The following is an 18,397-nucleotide window of genomic DNA, read 5'->3' as shown; positions in this document are numbered from 1 at the left end:
TTTGTCATCAAAATTAATGGCAAAAACCACAATTACTTTTGTACCAACCTTATAAAAAGTCAAAAAACAACACATGCTGGCGATGTTGTGGAGAAAAAGGAAATGCGTTTACACTGTTGGTGGGAGTGTAAATTAGTTCAATAATTATAGAAGACAGTGGGGCGATTCCTGAAAGACGTAGATGCAGAAATATCTTTCAACTCAACAATCCCATTACTGAGTATATACCCAAAGTAATATAAATTGTTGTATTATAAAGATACATGTGCATGTATAGCCATTGCTGCACTATTCACAATAGCACACACATGGAATCAACCTAAATGCCCATCAATAATAGACTAGATTAAGAAAATGTTGTACATATACACCATGGAATACTATGCAGCCATAAAAAGGAACAAGATCATGTCCTTCATGGGGTCATGGATGGATTTGGAAGCTGTTATCCTTAGCAAACTAACATAGGAACAGAAAATCAAATACCCTGTGTTTTCACTTATAAGTGGGAGCTGAAAGATGACAACACATGGACACATGGGAGCAGGAAACACACAATGGGGCCTGTTGGAGAGTAGAGGGTGGGAGGAGGGAGAATATCAGGAAGAATAGCTAACAGATGCTGGGCTTAATACCTTGGTGATGGGATGATCTGTGCAGCAAACCACAGTAGCACACTTTTACTATATAACAAACCTGCACATCCTGCATACGTATCCCTGAACTTAAAATAAAAGTTAGAAAAACAACCTAGTCTCTAAACCTAACTCTGCACTTTATTAGTTGTGCATCCATAGAGAGATTATTTAACATGCCTGTGCCTCTGTTGCTCTATCTGTGAAATAGGGGTAGTCAAGATAGCACATCACAGGGTTCAGGTGAGAATTAAATGCAACGTTATTTATAAAGTTATTAATGCATTATGTGGCACACTGTGAATTCTCAATACGTGTTACCTAAAATGGGAGAGGGTCTCTGTCTTAGTCTTTTTGTATTGCTATAAAGGAATACCCGAGAATGGTTAATTTATGAAGAAAAAAACGTTTATTTAGATCACAGTTCTCATGGCTGGAAGGTTAAAGATTGGACATCTTCATCTGGTAAGTGCCTCAGGCTGCTTTCACTCTTAGTGGAAGGCAAAGGGGAGCCATATGTGCAGAGATCACATAGTGAGAGAGGAAGCAAGAGAGAGGGAAAGGTGCCAGGTCCATTTAAACAACCAGCTTTTTCAGGAACTAGTAGAGTGAGAACTCAGCCCAAAAGAGAGCAGTAATCTACTCATGAAGGATCCTCTCTCATGACTCATACACCTCACACCAGGTCCCATCTCCAACACTGGGGATCATATTTCAACATGAGGTTGGAGGGTAAAAATATCCAAATCACTGTAGTCTCTTAGCTCCAACATTATGTATGTTTCTAAATGCTGTGCCATATCTGTTTTCTCCCTGATGTTGATAATTTATATTTGGAGTAACCCATGGAGGCAGGGAATCCTACATTAACTCACAAGGCCATTTTATTTAACATACATTTATACAACTCATACCATGTGCCAGAGTCTAATGTAAGCACTGAACACATATTTATTTCATCTTCCCCACAAGCCTATGTGGCAGGTATTCTACAGAAAAGCCTCCACATTTCTAAACCTGCCTCATTTTGTGACTTATCTTGGTAAGTCCTGTGGGAGTGGGGAGGGGAGAATAAAGATGAAACAATAAGATTCTGCCCTTAAGGCAGAGAGGAGACAAACAAATAATTGTAGAGAGTATATTGTCTCAGGCTAGATATTTTGCATGTATTATTTAATTTCAAGCAACAACTCTGTGAGATAGGTGATATTCCCATTGTATAGATGTGGAAATAAACTAAAGAGGTTTTATAACTAGCTCAGCATTGTACAGCTAGTTCATTGTGAGAAATGGGACTCTAACCTGGGCCTAATTCCAAATCCTGTACATTTTTCACTGCATCTTGATGTCTGTTAATAGGAAAGATAATATGCATGTATAAATATAAGGTATAAATAAAATAATATAGATAAATTGTCCTAGGAGTTAAGGGGAGTAAAGGATTACGCCTGGCCAAGAGGGTCATGAGAACCTTCATTGAAGAGGGAGCATTTGAAATAGCACCTAAAAGTGAGCAGGATGCGGGCTGGTGGGACTGGGGGAAGGAGATTCCAGGTAGAGGGAAGAGCACAAGCGAAGGCTCTGATAGGATCAGGATAATATGTGGAGTTGGTAGTGATGGACCAAGGAGGGGGACCTGCCTGGGTGGGATGCGGTATCTTTCACCAACATTGTTGAGAATTGCCAGAGCATGGTCATAACAAAGAGCAGTCTGACTCTTAGTTTTATTATTGCCTTTAAATTGTACACATAATGTGCCTGCTTCATTATGTGTACCTGGGACAGACCATTCCTATCAACCTCTATCCTTTGGTATGCCTGCGGGTTTGTTGGAATAAGTTTCTCTTGAATTCTGTTCTCTATATGTCTTGCTTGGTAGCACTCCAATTTCTATGATTTCTTGCCTGTGTTATTCCCAGCCTGTGTTATTTCTGGCTTGCGTTCTTCACTATGTGAGTTTTACCCTATGTTCCAGGAAGACAGGTTCTTTCAGGGTCAAAGAGGTAGCCCTAGGCTTTCTATAGGTTTTGTAAAAGAAGGGTCACACATGGAGCCAGGTGTCTGTCGTATTCCAGGTCTGGAGTTCTTCTGTCTCAGGCAGGAAGCCTGGCTGAAATAAAAACTTTCTTCAGGATCTGAGTGATACCCTAAAGTCTACCAACAATGCTAGATTGAACTAAATGACATGGGCCGTGGCACTGGAAGAATCTTCTTAGAACTCTTGTCATGTGGTGGGAAATTAAGAGTGGGCTGTCTTGAACATTGAAACCGTTAAAGGGAAGACCATGGGTTGATACCCACCCTACCCTCATCCCCTGGCCTTTCCTTGACTACCACCCTGGGGCAAAGGAAGAAGGAGGATCTCCTGCTAATTTTCAACTGCGTTTTGCTCTCTGTTATGTAGTATTTCAGTGACATCATCCACTCAGGAGAGTTGGGGCGAGGCTGGCTGAGGTTCTCAAGGAGCTGAGTTTTGAGTTCAGGTGCTCGTGTAGCAGTGGAATGATGCCTCCTGACCTTTCAGACCTTTGAGACCTCTGGGCGGTCTTAGAAATCACTTCAAGCCTCCAGTCCAGGATACGACTGCCTAGGGGAATTCCAGGGAAAGGTGGCAGGTAGAGTATCCTTTCTGAGTTTTATTCTCTCGTCCTCCTTTCCCTTCTTTCTATGTGTCTGTGTTGCTCTGTTGTGTCTCCTCCTCGAGATTCCAAAGAACGTTGATGCCAAGGTATTTATTTTATGTTCTTGTCAACAGAGATGCCATGGTCAACAAGGTGATGAATACCACTGTGAGCTCACTACAAGATCTCAAAGATTTCAAGCCACTGGCTGTTCCAAAGCATGAAGCCGCCCTTCCGGAGCAGTGGCGGGAGGCAGGCAGGGAGGAGGTAAGGAATCATCCTCTCTTCCCTGTGCCCCTTGACTCCATCAGCCTTTAGCTGTCAGATTGTTTGGACTCATGGCTGATGGGTTTTTTCCCGTGTGTTCTTCCACAGGCCCCGAGTTTTGGCCAGATGATGGACCGTCTCCTTAGGTGTCCAGGGAGCTGCTGAAACATAGTGAGGAAGATGCTGCTGATCCAAAGGATAAAAACACAGAAACTGAAACCAAGAAGCACCTAAAGTGGACTCACGCCCAGCATCCCTGCAGACTGATGTTCTCTCAGCTATAGTTCTGCATTGAACTGTTTTCCTTTGCTATCACCTGCCTAACACACAGTCCTGGATGCTTTTCACTGGTTGGATTTCTTTCTTTTTTTTTTTTCCCTGCCTTTTCATTTTCTTTCCTTTTTTTCCTGCCTTTTCTTTTTCTTTCCTTGACCCTGGGAATTACAAACAAGAAATTGCTTTAAAAAGTATTATTCAGTGCTGAAAATAGCCTTGTTTATGAACAAGTTTTATCCCTACGGATTTCCTGAAATGCAATCTCAGGTTACCTTGTAAATGGGGCTGTGCCATTTGATTTGTATAGTACTGATCTGTAAGTTAAAATACATTTCCTTTCCTTTGTTTCATTCTTTTTTTAAAAGTTTGGATCCAGGTAATGGCCTGAATCACATTTGCTTAGCTACTGAAGTGATCTCAATGTGTTATCGCTTAGAGTTGAAACATAATCAAACATACGTTATACCTGGGGCTCTTACATACTCTTTGATACATATGTCACACTACAAAGAAACACAAACCTTGTAGGTTGAAATTTAATTCCTGTTTGATCCTGCAGCTAGAATGCTAAGGAAATTGTAAATATCAAAATTGGCTTCAAATACCCTGAATATAAGCTAGTCAACAGTAAGTGGATGGTTCCAGAATACCATTTTCTAAGACAAAGCAGGAATTAGAGATCAACTGACCTCATCCATAATGTTGCTCAGGTCTGTCTGTGGATCTGTCCATTTTGGAGTAAAAAACAAGGCATGCTTCTGTGATTGTGTTTTTGAAAACTGTAGTCTTTCAGATTTATGTTTTGTAATTGTGCTTGCCTTGCAATAAAACACCTTCAGTTGACTCGCAATAAGGTCTCTGTCAATTTCCTGCAAAACTGTGTCCTTATTGGCTTTCTAAAAAAGTTCAGTGTAGACCTATCAGTGGTGACCTGCTAGACATTTCAGCTGGATCTAGCATTATTGCTCTTTCAGAAATAACACTAGAGCTGTCCATTGTCTACACATGGGGTCAGAGTTGTACAGTCAGATTCTCAAGTCTTCGTATTAGCATCAACTACAGAAATCTATAGTCACAGCCTAACCCTGTTACGTATATGTGCTGCCATCTGCCATTGTGTTCCAACTCTGGAGTCCCTATTTATTTGTGAGACTCTAGGATAAGCCAAAAACCCTCTGGACCTCAGTGTCCTCATGTACAAAATGGGGATAGTGATACTTCCTATGATTGTGGTGATAAGTGCCTGTAAAAGGACATCACATGGATGGTACTTTGCACGTTGTAAATTCATTGGAATGTGGCAATATTCAATAAATGGTGGTTATTTTATTTGTTAATAAAGAATTGAATGAATTTCTAAATCTCTTACAGTTGACCTTTAGTTGAGAACACTGAGTAACTTCTGAATAGTTTCTTAGCCCTCTTTACTTAAAGCTCTTGGAAAAAAACATGAAGATTCATGAGACAGAAGTCTGGAGTGGAGAATCTGCTGCTGCCTTCCTTGGCCACACAACCTAATACCTTGGTTCCTTGATTCCTCCTTCTGAAAAATAGGGCAGATGTTTTACCTCCTTCGCAGAGATGAACATATCCTGTTCTCAGAAAATGATATACTGTACACATAACTGTATGAGATATTACCTTTTCCACTTGTTTGCAACATCAAGCCCATGTCATCCAAGGGGAGGTGAGTATCCCTCTAGATACTGACAAGAAGAGCTCATTAACTAAGGAAAATAATTCAGACCATCAAGAAACAAATCAAACTGGATCTGTCACTTTAGTGGAAAGCACTTTTGAGAAAACCCTGGTATTCTCTACCACCACGCCTGGGATTTCAGGGTGATCAAAATGTGCAGCAAAGACAAGACCTAAGATACTTCATTTTGGGCTGGGTGGCAAATGGAACAGTTGTTCTCTGATTGCCATGGTACAGATTATTGTCCCACAGACATTATCCCTGGATTTCAAGACATGCATAGTAGAAAGAACATTTTCTACTTTCTCCCTGAAGTCATTAAAATGACGATAATAATTGCAATAGCAAATTAACAGTTATTAAGCACTTACTATAGGCTGGGAATTAGGCAAAACATTACAACCACTGGCTCATTTAATCATCACAGTGATTATATGAGCAGGTACTCTCATTACCCCCATTGCCTACATGAGAAACTGAGGCATGAAGTGGTTAGGTAACTGAGCCAGACCACCCAGTTGGTGAGGGGCAGAGCTGGATGAATCAGTCAGGTTGTCCTGATTGCAGAGCTTGGGCTCTTCACTGCCATGCTCAACTGCTTCCTCACCTGGGCTTCAGTCCCTGTCTGATTGCTTACTGGCTTGTGACTTTAAACCTCACCTTTGGAACTTCATTGTCCTTATTTGTAATTTCGGTCTATTCTCATTCTCTCTCGCCTGCTTCCCACAATTATTGCCTATGCTCTTGGAAAAATGTGTTCCACCTAACATGAAAAGTAAATATTTTTTTAAATAATATTTTTTAAATTAAACTCAATTCCAAATGGGGTCCAGGTTAAGTCTACCTTATGCTGAATTCTACTTTCTACTTAGCAGTTTGAGGTTTCGGCATATCATATCCAGAGAAAGTCCTAATGGCTGTGAATGTTGAGCCCAAAAGCTATATAATGGGTAACTGAGAGAGTACCAAACTAAAAGAGAAACAATATTCGATTCTTGAGCAAAACAATGCCGACTCTAACCTTAGTTCCCAAAGTCTTGATCAAAGGATGTCACTTATGTCAGACTGAAATAACCTCTTTCCAGTTCCCTCTAACAGCTTATCCAGAGGGTGGTGAGATGGTGTATCTGTTTGAAGGACCACTGGAATTGAAAGCAGGTTACATATTTCCAAGCAAGTTGTAACAGCTGCAATTGGCATCCTGTCCAAATTTTTTAGGGCTTCCTTTAACTGGGGCACCTTTGTACATCACATGCTAGGGCATGTATATCCTGCCCCACCTGAGACTAGCCCTCAACCAATGACTGAAGACTGTTGGGATGTATATACCCCAGCCCCCTCACCCCTTGGTGGACTGAAGGAGGCATGTTCTACACTGGCTCTGAGTTCTTCTGTGAGGTGATTCTCCAGTTGCCCATGGTGTTAACTAGTTGCTAACCTACTTTTGTTGGCCACCTTTCATACTCTATCTCACTCTGTTCTCAACTCTTAACCATTGCTGCCTAGAATCACTCTCCCAATAAGTCATTTGCACAAAACTTCCTATCTTAGAGTCCGCTTCTGGGAGAACCTCAAGCAAATTCAAAGTTCTGGTGCTGGTCAATTATGGACATAATAATGCACCAGAGGAAATACAACACTATCATTCAAGACGAAATAGCCTCTTTCTTTGTCCCTCTACTGATATTTTGCTAATATCAAAGGGGTTAAGAACAGGAAGAGGGGCCTTATAAACCTGAGACTCAGTTGCCAGAGAACAATTTCCTTCTTGCTAAATAGGTACCTTCAGAAGTTGTGAGATACTTTGGGCCGGGCGCGGTGGCTCAAGCCTGTAATCCCAGCACTTTGGGAGGCTGAGGTGTGTGGATCACGAGGTCAGGAGATTGAGACCATCCTGGATAACACGGTGAAACCCCATCTCTACTAAAAATACAAAAAAATAGCCAGGCATGGTGGTGGGCACCTGTAGTCCCAGCTACTCGGGAGACTGAGGCAGGTGAATGGGATGAACCCAGGAGGTGGAGCTTGCAGTGAGAGATTGCGCCACTGCACTCCAGCGTGGGTGACAGAGCGAGATTCCATCTCAAAAAAAAAAAAAAAAAAAAGTTATGAGATACTTTTTCTTTAAATGAAAAACTCAACTAACCTGATATTAATACCAGGCAAGAATCACCTGATGGCAAATCAAATTACAATTCATAGGCTAGAACAAGTAATTAAATATAAGGGGGTAATGGGAAAAGGAGAGAGTCACAATCCCAAAGCCCCTCTCTCACCTCTCAAGGACTCCTATTTGCCTTTGAATCACTTCTGCTTCAATTAACATTGATGGAGCTTGCCTAGAGTGCCTGGCTCTTGTCAAATCCCATTACAGGAGACTCCAAGATGCTATCTGTCCCAAACCTTTGTTGTACTGGGACGTTTTTGTGGGAATATTGAATATCGTGTGGAGTAGCTAACACATTGATCAGGGATGTAATACAAGAGGTTTGCTTTTTCTAGTATGGCAGTATTATAAATGGGATTTCATTTTGCCATTATTATTATCAACTAGAACCAATTCTCTAAGTTCAAGTTATGATGCTCTAAAAAGCATGTCAGACTGACCCACTACTGCTTTTAGAAATAAACATTGAAAATGTCAACCCTGTCAAGTGAGAGAATGTGACCGAATCTTTGTTATAGACATCACACACTGAATTTACTTGTTTTGTTGGAAGGAGACACACCAAGAAACATACTTTCTCCATGGGATTCTCAGTAAAGGAGTCTCTGTTTATTTTATTGGAGATGTAAAAGGAATCAATAGTATTTATCAGTCTGCTTTAATTCTTTTCATCTCCCTCTTGCAAAAGTCTTGAAGGGTGGGGCTATATTTTATGTATCTTCGTTTTCAGTATGTGACTGACAACAGAGCTTTCTTCATGTTAGATATCTACTCCATTTTTACTTGAAATAATTAAACTAGATAAGGGAAACTGTTTATTTTATAGATTTCCTATGGAATTTTAAGCCATTAGTAGTGTGTGCCCAGCCTTATGCTTACTGGAGGAGGGAAGGAAAATCAAAATCCCATCCTTGGATGCATGCTTAGATGTTGAGGGGCTAGATTCCTATGAGGAAAAAAATCAGAATAACATTGTTTCTAGGATGTTTTCATGACCAAGAACATTTTATGCAGGGAAACACTATTATAGGTACCTTTTTAATGCTTGCATTTTAATCTTATTAGTTTTTAGAAAAACATTTACATGCTCTTGCTACTAATAAAACACATCTTATGAATGGAATCATCTTAGATATTTAAATGCTGATTACAAATTTAATTAGACAAATTCTCCTAAGTATTTTAATAAAATACTTACCAATTTCATTAAGTTTCACAGACTTTAAAACAGATGGCACCCACATGTGCATCCACAATCAAAATCACAGTCACAATGAGATTCAAAAATTTATTCCTACACTTAAGCTATTAAGTAGTATTTATACAATATTCACAAACTTGTTTTATACCTCCCTTGTTTTTTTATACTTATAATTTATACTTTCCTAGGTTTCAATAATCTTGCTAGACTTGAAAGAAAAAGAAGGCAGTCTCAGCCCCATTCGTTTTACAGATTCTGGGTTATCAACCACATGATTTTTGGTTGATACATGGGATCTTATTGGATCCCTTCAAAGTTGATACAGCCAGTCGTAGGCCAGTGTTTTCTGGCTTAAGTTTTTTTCTGAGAGTTACAGTTCAGTTGCTATGTCAATGGCTGTTGGAAGCCCCTGTCCTATACCAGAAACATGGAACCTCCTCTGAGGGTTCCCATGTCCATCAAATCTTCGTTCCAGGCAGTAAGGCTTTACTTCATGATGCTTTAGTTTCTCAGTATTTTTGATAAAAGCATCTTGTGGTTTCATTATCCAAGAGATGAAGGGGTGAGTCTGGGCAGTAGATTCTCTTCTTGTGATCACTGCATCATATGTCAGTTTCCAACACACCACTGGAATTTTTCTCCTGACTGTTATGAATGACCATAGGAGCTGATAATTCATCTGGTCTAGCAAGATAAATCCCCAAGTTTTCTTGAGTTACTTGACTTAATATTCACTGTAGTTTTTTTTTCTATTTCTTGAGAAAAATATAGATATTGAAACATATATCAAATAAAGAAACTGAACATCTATCTACACATGTCAATTTTCTAACTTATTAAAAATATTTTAAAAATAAATGTATCTTTCTTTTTGTTTTTCAATGACCTCTTTGTACATCTTCTACTTTTTCATTGTTAAGTACTTTTATGGACTGAAGTGAAGGCTTTTCACAGACATAAGTTATTCCAATAAACTATAGTGATTCTTGTTCAAAGTATTATACTGTGAGCACCCCCATAAGCTGTCTCCATTGTCTTTTCAGCATTACTTCTGAGATATTTTTGAAAGTTTCTTGCTTAAAAGCAATGAGATTTTCCATACCCATATTGTTTGTTCTTTATTGTTACCTAAGGTTTTAGTCCCTGAGAAGCTCTCGCTCCTAATAATAAAGAATAGCACTAGGATTGTGTATTAGCTTTATCCTCAGGAATATGGTGATAGTCAAAATATTACTTCTTTTTGTCACTTTAATGAAAGTGCTTGAAGAAAATATTCAGTCATGTCCCACATAATGATGTTTTATATATATGATGGTGGTCCCATAAAATTATAATTAGACTGAACAATTCCTATTGCCTGGTGATGCTGTAGCCGTCATAAGGTTTTAGCGCAATGCGTTACTCATGAGTTTGTGGTGATGCTGGTGCAAACTCATCTACTCCTCAAGAAGAGCCTGGGGCAGGTTCTTCAGGAGGTATTCCAAAAGAAGGCATTGTTATCATAGGAAATGACAGCTCCTTGCTTGTTATTGCCCCGAAGACCTTCCAGTGGGACAAGATGTGGAGCTGAAGATGGTGATATTGATAACCCTACCCTGTGTAGGACTAAACTACTCTGTGTGTGTGTGTGTGTGTGTGTGTGTGTGTGTGTGTGGTGTGTGTGTGTCTTAATATTTTTTTTAAAAAGTTGAAAAAGAAAAAAGTAATTTAACAATTGGAAACAAAAACACTTTAAGAATAAGGATATAAAGAAAATACTTTTGTTCAGCTGTACAATAGGTTTTAAGCGAAGGGTTATTAAACAAGAGTAAAAAGTTAAAAAATTAAAACATTTATAAAGCAAATAGTTACAGTAAGCTAAAGTTCATTATTATTGGAGAACAAAAATGATTTAAAATAAATTTAGTGTAGCCTAAGTGTACAGTGTTTATAAAATTCACAAGACTGTACAATAATATCCTAGGCTCACATTCATTCACCAATCATTGACACCCAGAACAACTTCCAGTCCTTCAAGCTCTATTCATGGTAAGTGCCCTACACAAGTGTACTATGTTTGATCATTTGCACCTTATTTTTACTTTTCTATGTTTAGATACACAAATAACTTTCCATTACAATTACCAACAGTATTTAGTACTATACAGTTCAGACCTATACAATAACATGCTGTATATGTTTGCAGCCTAGGAGCAATGGTCTGTACCATGTAACCTAGATGTATAGTAGGCTATACCACCTAGATTTGTATAATTATGCTCTATGGTAGCACAATGACAAATCACCTAAGGACACATTTCTCAGAACACAGCCCTGTCATTAAAAGACACATGACTATATTTGAAGATCAAAAGTTTTCATTAACATTTCTTAATATGAGTGGTAATTTTTTACGTGTTCTAAGTATCAAATATTAATTTTGAACATGCATTTTCCTATACCATGCACTCTCGGATCATTAAACTGGAATCACATTCTTTTCTCATTTATTAGCCTTATATGTTTTATTGATCACCATTTTGGAGTTCTTTTATTGACAAACATAAGACACCATCCAATTGCAGAAAGCCACGAGATACACCAGAAAGATCAGTTTTATCATCTGTAAATGGTATGAACTGATGAGATTTAGGATAGAGATTTTTCTCTTATGGGTGATGAAATGCTCCTTGGAATTTTTATCAATGATCTAAGGCAATGGTTCTCAAAGCACGATCACCAGGAGGGAGTATTAAAAGACAATTGTTGTGCCTACCCCCAGAACTATTACTAAGTCAGAAGTGGGGTCTGGAAAACTTGCATGTCTAACAAGTTCCCAGGCGAGACTGATGCTGGTAGCAGTGAGACCATACTCTGAGAACCAATGGTCTAAGGAACATAAAATGAGGCTTGTTGGCTCTGTGGAGATAGGGTTTGATGCCTTTAACTTTGAAGCCGTTAATCAAGTTGAAGATTAAGAAAAAGAAAAAGCAACAACTTCTAAAAAGACAAGTCCTTGGACTATAAAAATTGATATTATTTTGAATCTTGCATGTTCCATAATGTCTACCCTTTCCTCATAGTTTCCATTCTCTTCTGGAAACTGACTGCTTAGCAGCTATAGATCTCATGCAGAGACTGAGGTGCAGAGTGGTATAAAAACCTTAATAAAAACTGAACAGAATTCCATAATTCATGTAGAAAATTCCCTTCATGTAAATAAACACTAATGAAATTACTTCCAAAAAATTATTTGGAGGAAGGGAAAAATAATTCACACAATCGAAGGAATTTTATGCCTTTAAACCCAGATCCTAAATCTTAATTGTATTTTTTAAGTTTGAAATGTACATCTTGTCTCTGTTTACTTGATACCTGTTACAGAAGGAAGTCTATCTTCCTAAATGTTTAAGCAAGTGGTAGGTGTGCTGTCACTTCAAGATGAATCATAAATAGCCATAATAAATGGATATTGTGGGTGACATTAATAAGACATTTTCAATCCTGCAGGAAGAGTCATGCTGGAAGATAAATAGATGCATTTTTTATACTATTGTTAGGAACTTGAACTTTTAACCCACAGAGCAGGTGTTCAATCTATTTTGGAAACATCTGAAAAAAACCTCGTTTTCTTGTTCCTCTGTCTGACCCCAGAAGGTAGATGTTCCTAAATGTTCTGCCTTTTGTCTTTGTCTCTTGATCTCTTCATTTTTCTCCTAGTGAGCTCTTCTACAGTTTTAATCATTATTTCTATAGGGATTGATTCCACAATCCAACCTCCCTTCAAAATTGAATCTTCATTTTTAGCTACCTATAGTACATCTCTGTCTGGATGTGCTTCAGGCAACTCAAATCACCTGCCTGTAAAAGAACCGAGTTCTTCTTCCCAACCCAGCTTATCTGTTTTGTTTTTCCTTTTCCCGAATATCAGTCACATTATTTGCTTCACAAAAATTTCTCTTTTATCATCCCACACATCCACATGATGAAGCCTCCAGTATGTCTCTCTGACATTAATATCTTTGTTTCATCTTCTGACAAAACTGTATCTTAGGCACCTAATGTTGCCATTCAAGTTATTGTTATAGCCTTTTAACGGATTTCCTCCTTTTCAGTCTGCCTGCACTGCAACCCATCTTAAATATCATTGCAACAAAAATATTCCCTGGTATAGAAGCTTTAATGATTCCCATTATGTAATGAGATATGTCCAAGCCCTCTTTATCCTGTTGTTCCAGAACTTCCAATATATAGCCCCAACTTTCTTTCTCATTTTTCTCTCCCACTATTCAGTTATGAACACTCTCACTCACTCCATTGACATAATCTCAATCTTCTAACATGTCTTTAAATTTAATCATTTGTTTGTGTTATTCCTCTTTTTTTTTCTTTCTTTCTTTAATTTTTGTTTTGTTTTGATTCAGGGTCTCATTCTGTCACCCAGGCTGGAGTGCAGTTGTGTGATCTCGGCTCACCGTAACCTCCATCTCCCAGGTTCAAGTGATTCTCATGCTTCAGCTTCCTGAATAGCCGGAATTACAGGTGTGCACCACCACACCTGGCTAGTTTTTGTATTTTTTTAGTAGAGATGGAATTTCTTATCATGTTGGTCAGACTGGTCTCAAACTCCTGACCTCAGGTGATCCACCCACCCACCTTGGCCTCCCCAAGTGCTGAATTACAGGTGTGAGTCACCATGCCTAGACTCCTCCTTTTTGTGTGTGTCATTTTCTTCTTTCTTTACCTATTGAAATCCAACAGAATCTTCAAAGATGCATAAGAATTGCTTCTTCTCTGTAGAATGTTGCTTGATTCAGCCCAACTGATACTAGCTTTTCTTTCTTTTCTCCCATCTTACTCTGTGGAGCTTTCACATTCTGACTTGCGCCTTAGCTCTGTTGGTTCTGATGGTGTGGAACATTATTTGTTGGATCCTGGACTCCCAAATCCCATTATGTATCTATGTGGGGAAATACCAAGAGGGACACACTAGCAAATGCATGCTGTTTATAATTCATCAAATATTTTAGGGCCCTGTCATGGCCAGGCACAGGCATTAGACTCACACTAAATCTGGACTCTCTTAGAGCTTATGTTCTAGAGGAGGGACAAAAACAATAAATAAACCAACATATTGTTATTGTGCAAAGAAATAAACTGACATTGTTATTTGTGCTAATAAGAATACAAGACAGTGATGTTAGAGTTGTGGGTGTGAAATATATGTAGTTAGGGAAGGTTTCTCTGAGAAGGTGATATTTGTTTTATTTTATTATTATTATTTTTTGAGACAGAGTCTCGCTCTATCTCCCAGGCTGGAGTGCAGTGGTGTGATCTTGGCTCACTGCAAGTGCCGCCTCCCGGGTTCACGCCATTCTCCTGCCTCAGCCTTCCAAGTAGTTGGGACTACAGGCACCTGCCACTACACCCGGCTAATTTTTTTGTATTTTTAGTACAGATGGGGTTTCACTGTGTTATCCAGGATGGTCTCGATCTCCTGACCTCATGATCCATCCACATCAGCCTCCCAAAGTGCTGGGATTACAGGCGTGAGCCACTGCGCCCAGCCGAGAAGGTGATATTTAAAGTGAGACTTGAAGAATGAGAAAAAGCCAGCCAGGCAGAGGTCTCTGGGAAAGTGTTCTAAACTGAGGAACAGCACATGCAAATCCATGAGACAGGGATGAGCTTAAAATTCGACCAGTGGGATGGTCTCAATTCCATAAATGAAAGTTGTATTAGATGAAAGCGGAGAAATTAGATCATGTTGGGACTTACAGACTATTGGCTAGAGTTTAGAGTTTATTCTGAGCATTGTCTTAGTCCTTTCATGTTGCTATAACAAAATACCATAGACTGGGCAATTTATAAAGAACAGAAATTTATTTATTACAGTTCTGGAGGTTGTTAAGTCCAAGATCTCTAGACACCAGCAGGTTTGGCATCTGGTGAGGGCCCAGTTTCCTCTTTCAAGATTGTGCCTTGTTCCTATATCCTCCAGACACATGTATCCATCCATGTATCCTCACATGGTGGAAAAAACACGTGGGCAAGAGAGTGCTGTTTTCAAGTTCAAGCACTTTTATAAAAGTGTGAATCCCATTCATGAGGGCAGAGCTTTCATGACTTAATCAACTCCCAAAGGCCACCCCTCTTAATATGGTTGCATTGGAGATTAAGTTTAGCATAATTTTGGAGGGGAAACCATTTTTCAAACCATAGCAGCAAGATGAGAAACCATTAAATAAAGCAGGAAAATGACTGTGGGTATGAAGTTACAGTGACAAAAGAGAAAAAGCAAGCAGACTGTTTGTTTTCCTAAGGTGTTGACTCCAAAGTGATGTTTGGAAACTAAGTTGGGTGAGCTGGCCAGCCTATAGTTAGGTCTCAAAAATGCCTTTTCCTCTGTGGTCTAGATTAAAAGCAAGTTAAGCAACCTCTTTGGCTTCCTTCCCCATTGGCCACAAACTACCTTGGTCTTTGATCTTTTGGATTCTATGGCAAAAAAAAAACAACAACAACAACAACAACAAAAAAAACAGGAAAGAATAAACGAAAAGATAAAGAGCTCAAGGACTGTTTTACTTTACCAGTGGCATGAGAAAACTTTCAAAAGAGAGACATTCTAAAAAGACAGGAAATCCAAAAAGTGCAGGCTACGTGGACCTTACAGTTTTAAATGTCTTTGCTCATAACACTGTAGCTTTCATGACTATAGCAAAGCTCCATGCTCTAGCAACAAGGCCAAATAGTGATGTTGACCTGTGCCCCGTGTCAGCATCTTGTGTCAAATGTAGACAAAAGAGATCTTGAGTTCTTCATAGAACTATTCAATTTCTTTTTTAAGAATGACAGGTATATAATACAATGGGTAGACAATATAAATTTTTTAAATTGAGCCAGTTTTTCTGCCATTATTATAAAGAACACAACTCCTCTTGACACAGACACAAATACTCACACATTTCAAAGAGAAGTCCATTAAAAAAAACAACAGAACTGGGGAGAACAGTGGGACATCATTTAACACCAGTCTGTGTACCCCAGATTCAGGGATTACTGGGAATGTTAAGCCAATTATTTTTTTAAGCCAATTATTTTTTTAAGCCAATGTATTTAATTAGAGACTTAGAGCTAATCACACTCTAGATTTTTACAATATTAGTAGAATTCTCTTCCTGCTGTCTTTTGTGCTCAGATATTTTTTTCTGTAAGTGATTGACCTTATTGTGCAACTAAACACTGTTTGGAAGCTTTTCGATCCTTTTAGAATTCTTTAGATCCTTTAGAACTTCTGCATGATGTTTTAGGCTTTACTTGGTCTGACTCTTGTGACTGCTGGGACTTTCTATTTGACTAAGTAATCAGATAAGATTATTAATTTGTTGATAAATGACAGTAACTCTATATACCATTTTTCTCAGATTAAAAAATTTAATTTAGCCATTATGGCCTTAAAACACAGAATAGTTAATGAATCATAGTATTATTTGACATAGTATATGTATATTTTGCCTCAAACATATGCTGGTACCTATGCTAGAATCAGAGATAAATGGGGAATAGTTTATGACTTTAAAAGATCACAGTCTATAACTCCAGTAAAGTCTCAGGGAGGAAATTTTAAGAATTGTCATTGACCACTTAAGTCCCTCTGTAGAGTTTTCTCCAAGTGGTGATCCATCTTCCCTTAGAAATCCTCAGTGCCACTGTACTTTTTATCACTCATGGCAATCAATGCGATCTCTGGAGATCTCATCCTTATAGTCAGGTGAAAATGTATGTCTTGATGAGTTTATCCATGGATCGTATTTCTAACTTAGGAAATTCAAATGTCTACAAAGCCTTGGCAGATAATTTACATGAGACAGGCAAGCCAGGTATTAAAATTTAAAAGTTCAAGTATTATAAAAAATGGCATATGGCATGTGACCAGAACATGGTGAAGACAATAGTTGGGTGGTAGGGACTGTGGTCAAAACTGAAGAGCGTACCATCTTTCACTCTCATTTACTGTTTCTTTGAAGAAATGTGGGCCAGATATTATAATTTTTTTCAAGAAAACCAGAATTGGGCACCTTTATTTGGCATCTCCTCATTTTTAAATTGGCAACTAATTCAAAACCTTTAAGACCTTCTGGGAGACAACACTTTGAGAGACAAGCACATATCTACAGCTAGATTTGGCCTGTGGGGTATTAATTTTTAAAACTTTTCTAAATGTCACAGATATAAGAAAGAAATCTTTATTCTCTTTCACTTGAAAGATGCTATGGTTAATATTACATGTCAACTTGATTGGATTGAGGGATGCCTAGATGTCTGGTAAAGTACTGGTTTTGGGTGTCTTTGTGAGGGTGTTGCCTGAGGAAATTAACATTTAAGTTGGTGGCCTGGGAGAGGAAGACCCGCCCTTAATGTGGATGAACACCATCCAATCAGTTGCCAGCATGGCTAGAACAAAGCAGGTGGAAGAATGTGGGATAAGTTCTTGCTGAGTCTTCTGGGTCTCTTCCTTCTTCCTGTGCCAGATGCTTGATTCTGCTCCTCCTGCCCTTGGACATCATTCTGCAGGTTCTTTCGCCTTTGGACTCTGGGACTTGCATTAGCAGCTTCTTTGGGACTCTTGGACCTTTGGCCACAGACTGAAGGCTACAATGTTTGCTTCTCTGGTTTTGATGCTTTCAGACATAGACTGAACCACTATCAGCTTCTCTCTTTCCCCAGCTTGCAGGTGGCTTAGTACAGAAAATTGGTAGTGGGAGGTAGGGCATTGCTATTAAGATACCTAAAAATATGGACTTCACTTTGGAACTGGGTAATGGGCAGAGGTTGGAAGAGTTTAGAGTGCTCAGAAGAAGACAGGAAGATGGAAGAAAATTTGGAACTTCATAAGAGACTGGTTAAATGGTTGTGACCAAAGAGCTGATAGTGATAGGGACAATTAAGTCCAGGTTCCAAGGTCTCAGATGGAAATAAGGAACTTATTGGGAGCTGGAGAAAGGTTTCACATGTTATTCCTTAGCAAAGAGCTCAGCTGCATTCTGTTCATGCCCTGGGAATCTATGGAAGTTTGAACTTCATAGTGAAGATTTAGGGTATCTTATGGTAAAAAAAAATTCTAAGCAGCAAAACATTCAAGATGTAGCCTGGGCCCAGTAGCTCACACCTGTAATCCCAGCACTTTGGGAGACCAAGAGGGGGCGGATCACCTGAGATCAGAAGTTCAAGACCAGCCTGGCTAATATGGCAAAACCCCATCTCTACTAAAAATACAAAACTTAGCTGGTGTGATGGTATGCAGCTACTCAGGAGGCTGAGGAGGAGAATCGCTTGAATGTGGGAGGTGGAGGTTGCAGTGAGCCAAGATCATGCCATAGCACTCTAGCCTGTGCAGCAGAGTGAGTCTCCATCTAAAAAAAAAAAAAAGAAAGATGTGACCTAGCTTCTTCAAACAGCCTATGCTCAGACATAAGAACAAAGAAATGACTTAAAGTTGGAACTTACGTTTAAAAAGGAAACAGAGTATAAAAATTTGGAAAACCTGCAGCC

At 39.0% G+C, this 18,397-nt stretch overlaps 1 protein-coding gene and 1 long non-coding RNA gene across 8 annotated transcripts in view; both read left to right on the top strand.

Moving 5' to 3' along the window:
- Positions 1 to 4,649, top strand: part of LOC135969606 (uncharacterized) — a 183,447-nt gene extending 178,798 nt beyond the window's left edge. The window contains exons 2-4 of the long non-coding RNA XR_010584897.2: positions 3,040 to 3,250; positions 3,391 to 3,523; positions 3,632 to 4,649. This is a non-coding gene — a long non-coding RNA (uncharacterized lncRNA). The remainder of the gene's footprint in view (positions 1 to 3,039; positions 3,251 to 3,390; positions 3,524 to 3,631) is intronic.
- RBMS3 (RNA binding motif single stranded interacting protein 3) overlaps positions 1 to 18,397 on the top strand; it is a 1,486,333-nt gene that overhangs the window by 180,382 nt on the left and 1,287,554 nt on the right. The gene's annotated exons all lie outside the window — the stretch shown is intronic.

This window comes from Macaca fascicularis, chromosome 2 (genome assembly GCF_037993035.2).
Source record: "Macaca fascicularis isolate 582-1 chromosome 2, T2T-MFA8v1.1".
NCBI lineage: Eukaryota > Metazoa > Chordata > Mammalia > Primates > Cercopithecidae > Macaca > Macaca fascicularis.
This window is presented reverse-complemented; position numbering and strand designations above follow the sequence as displayed.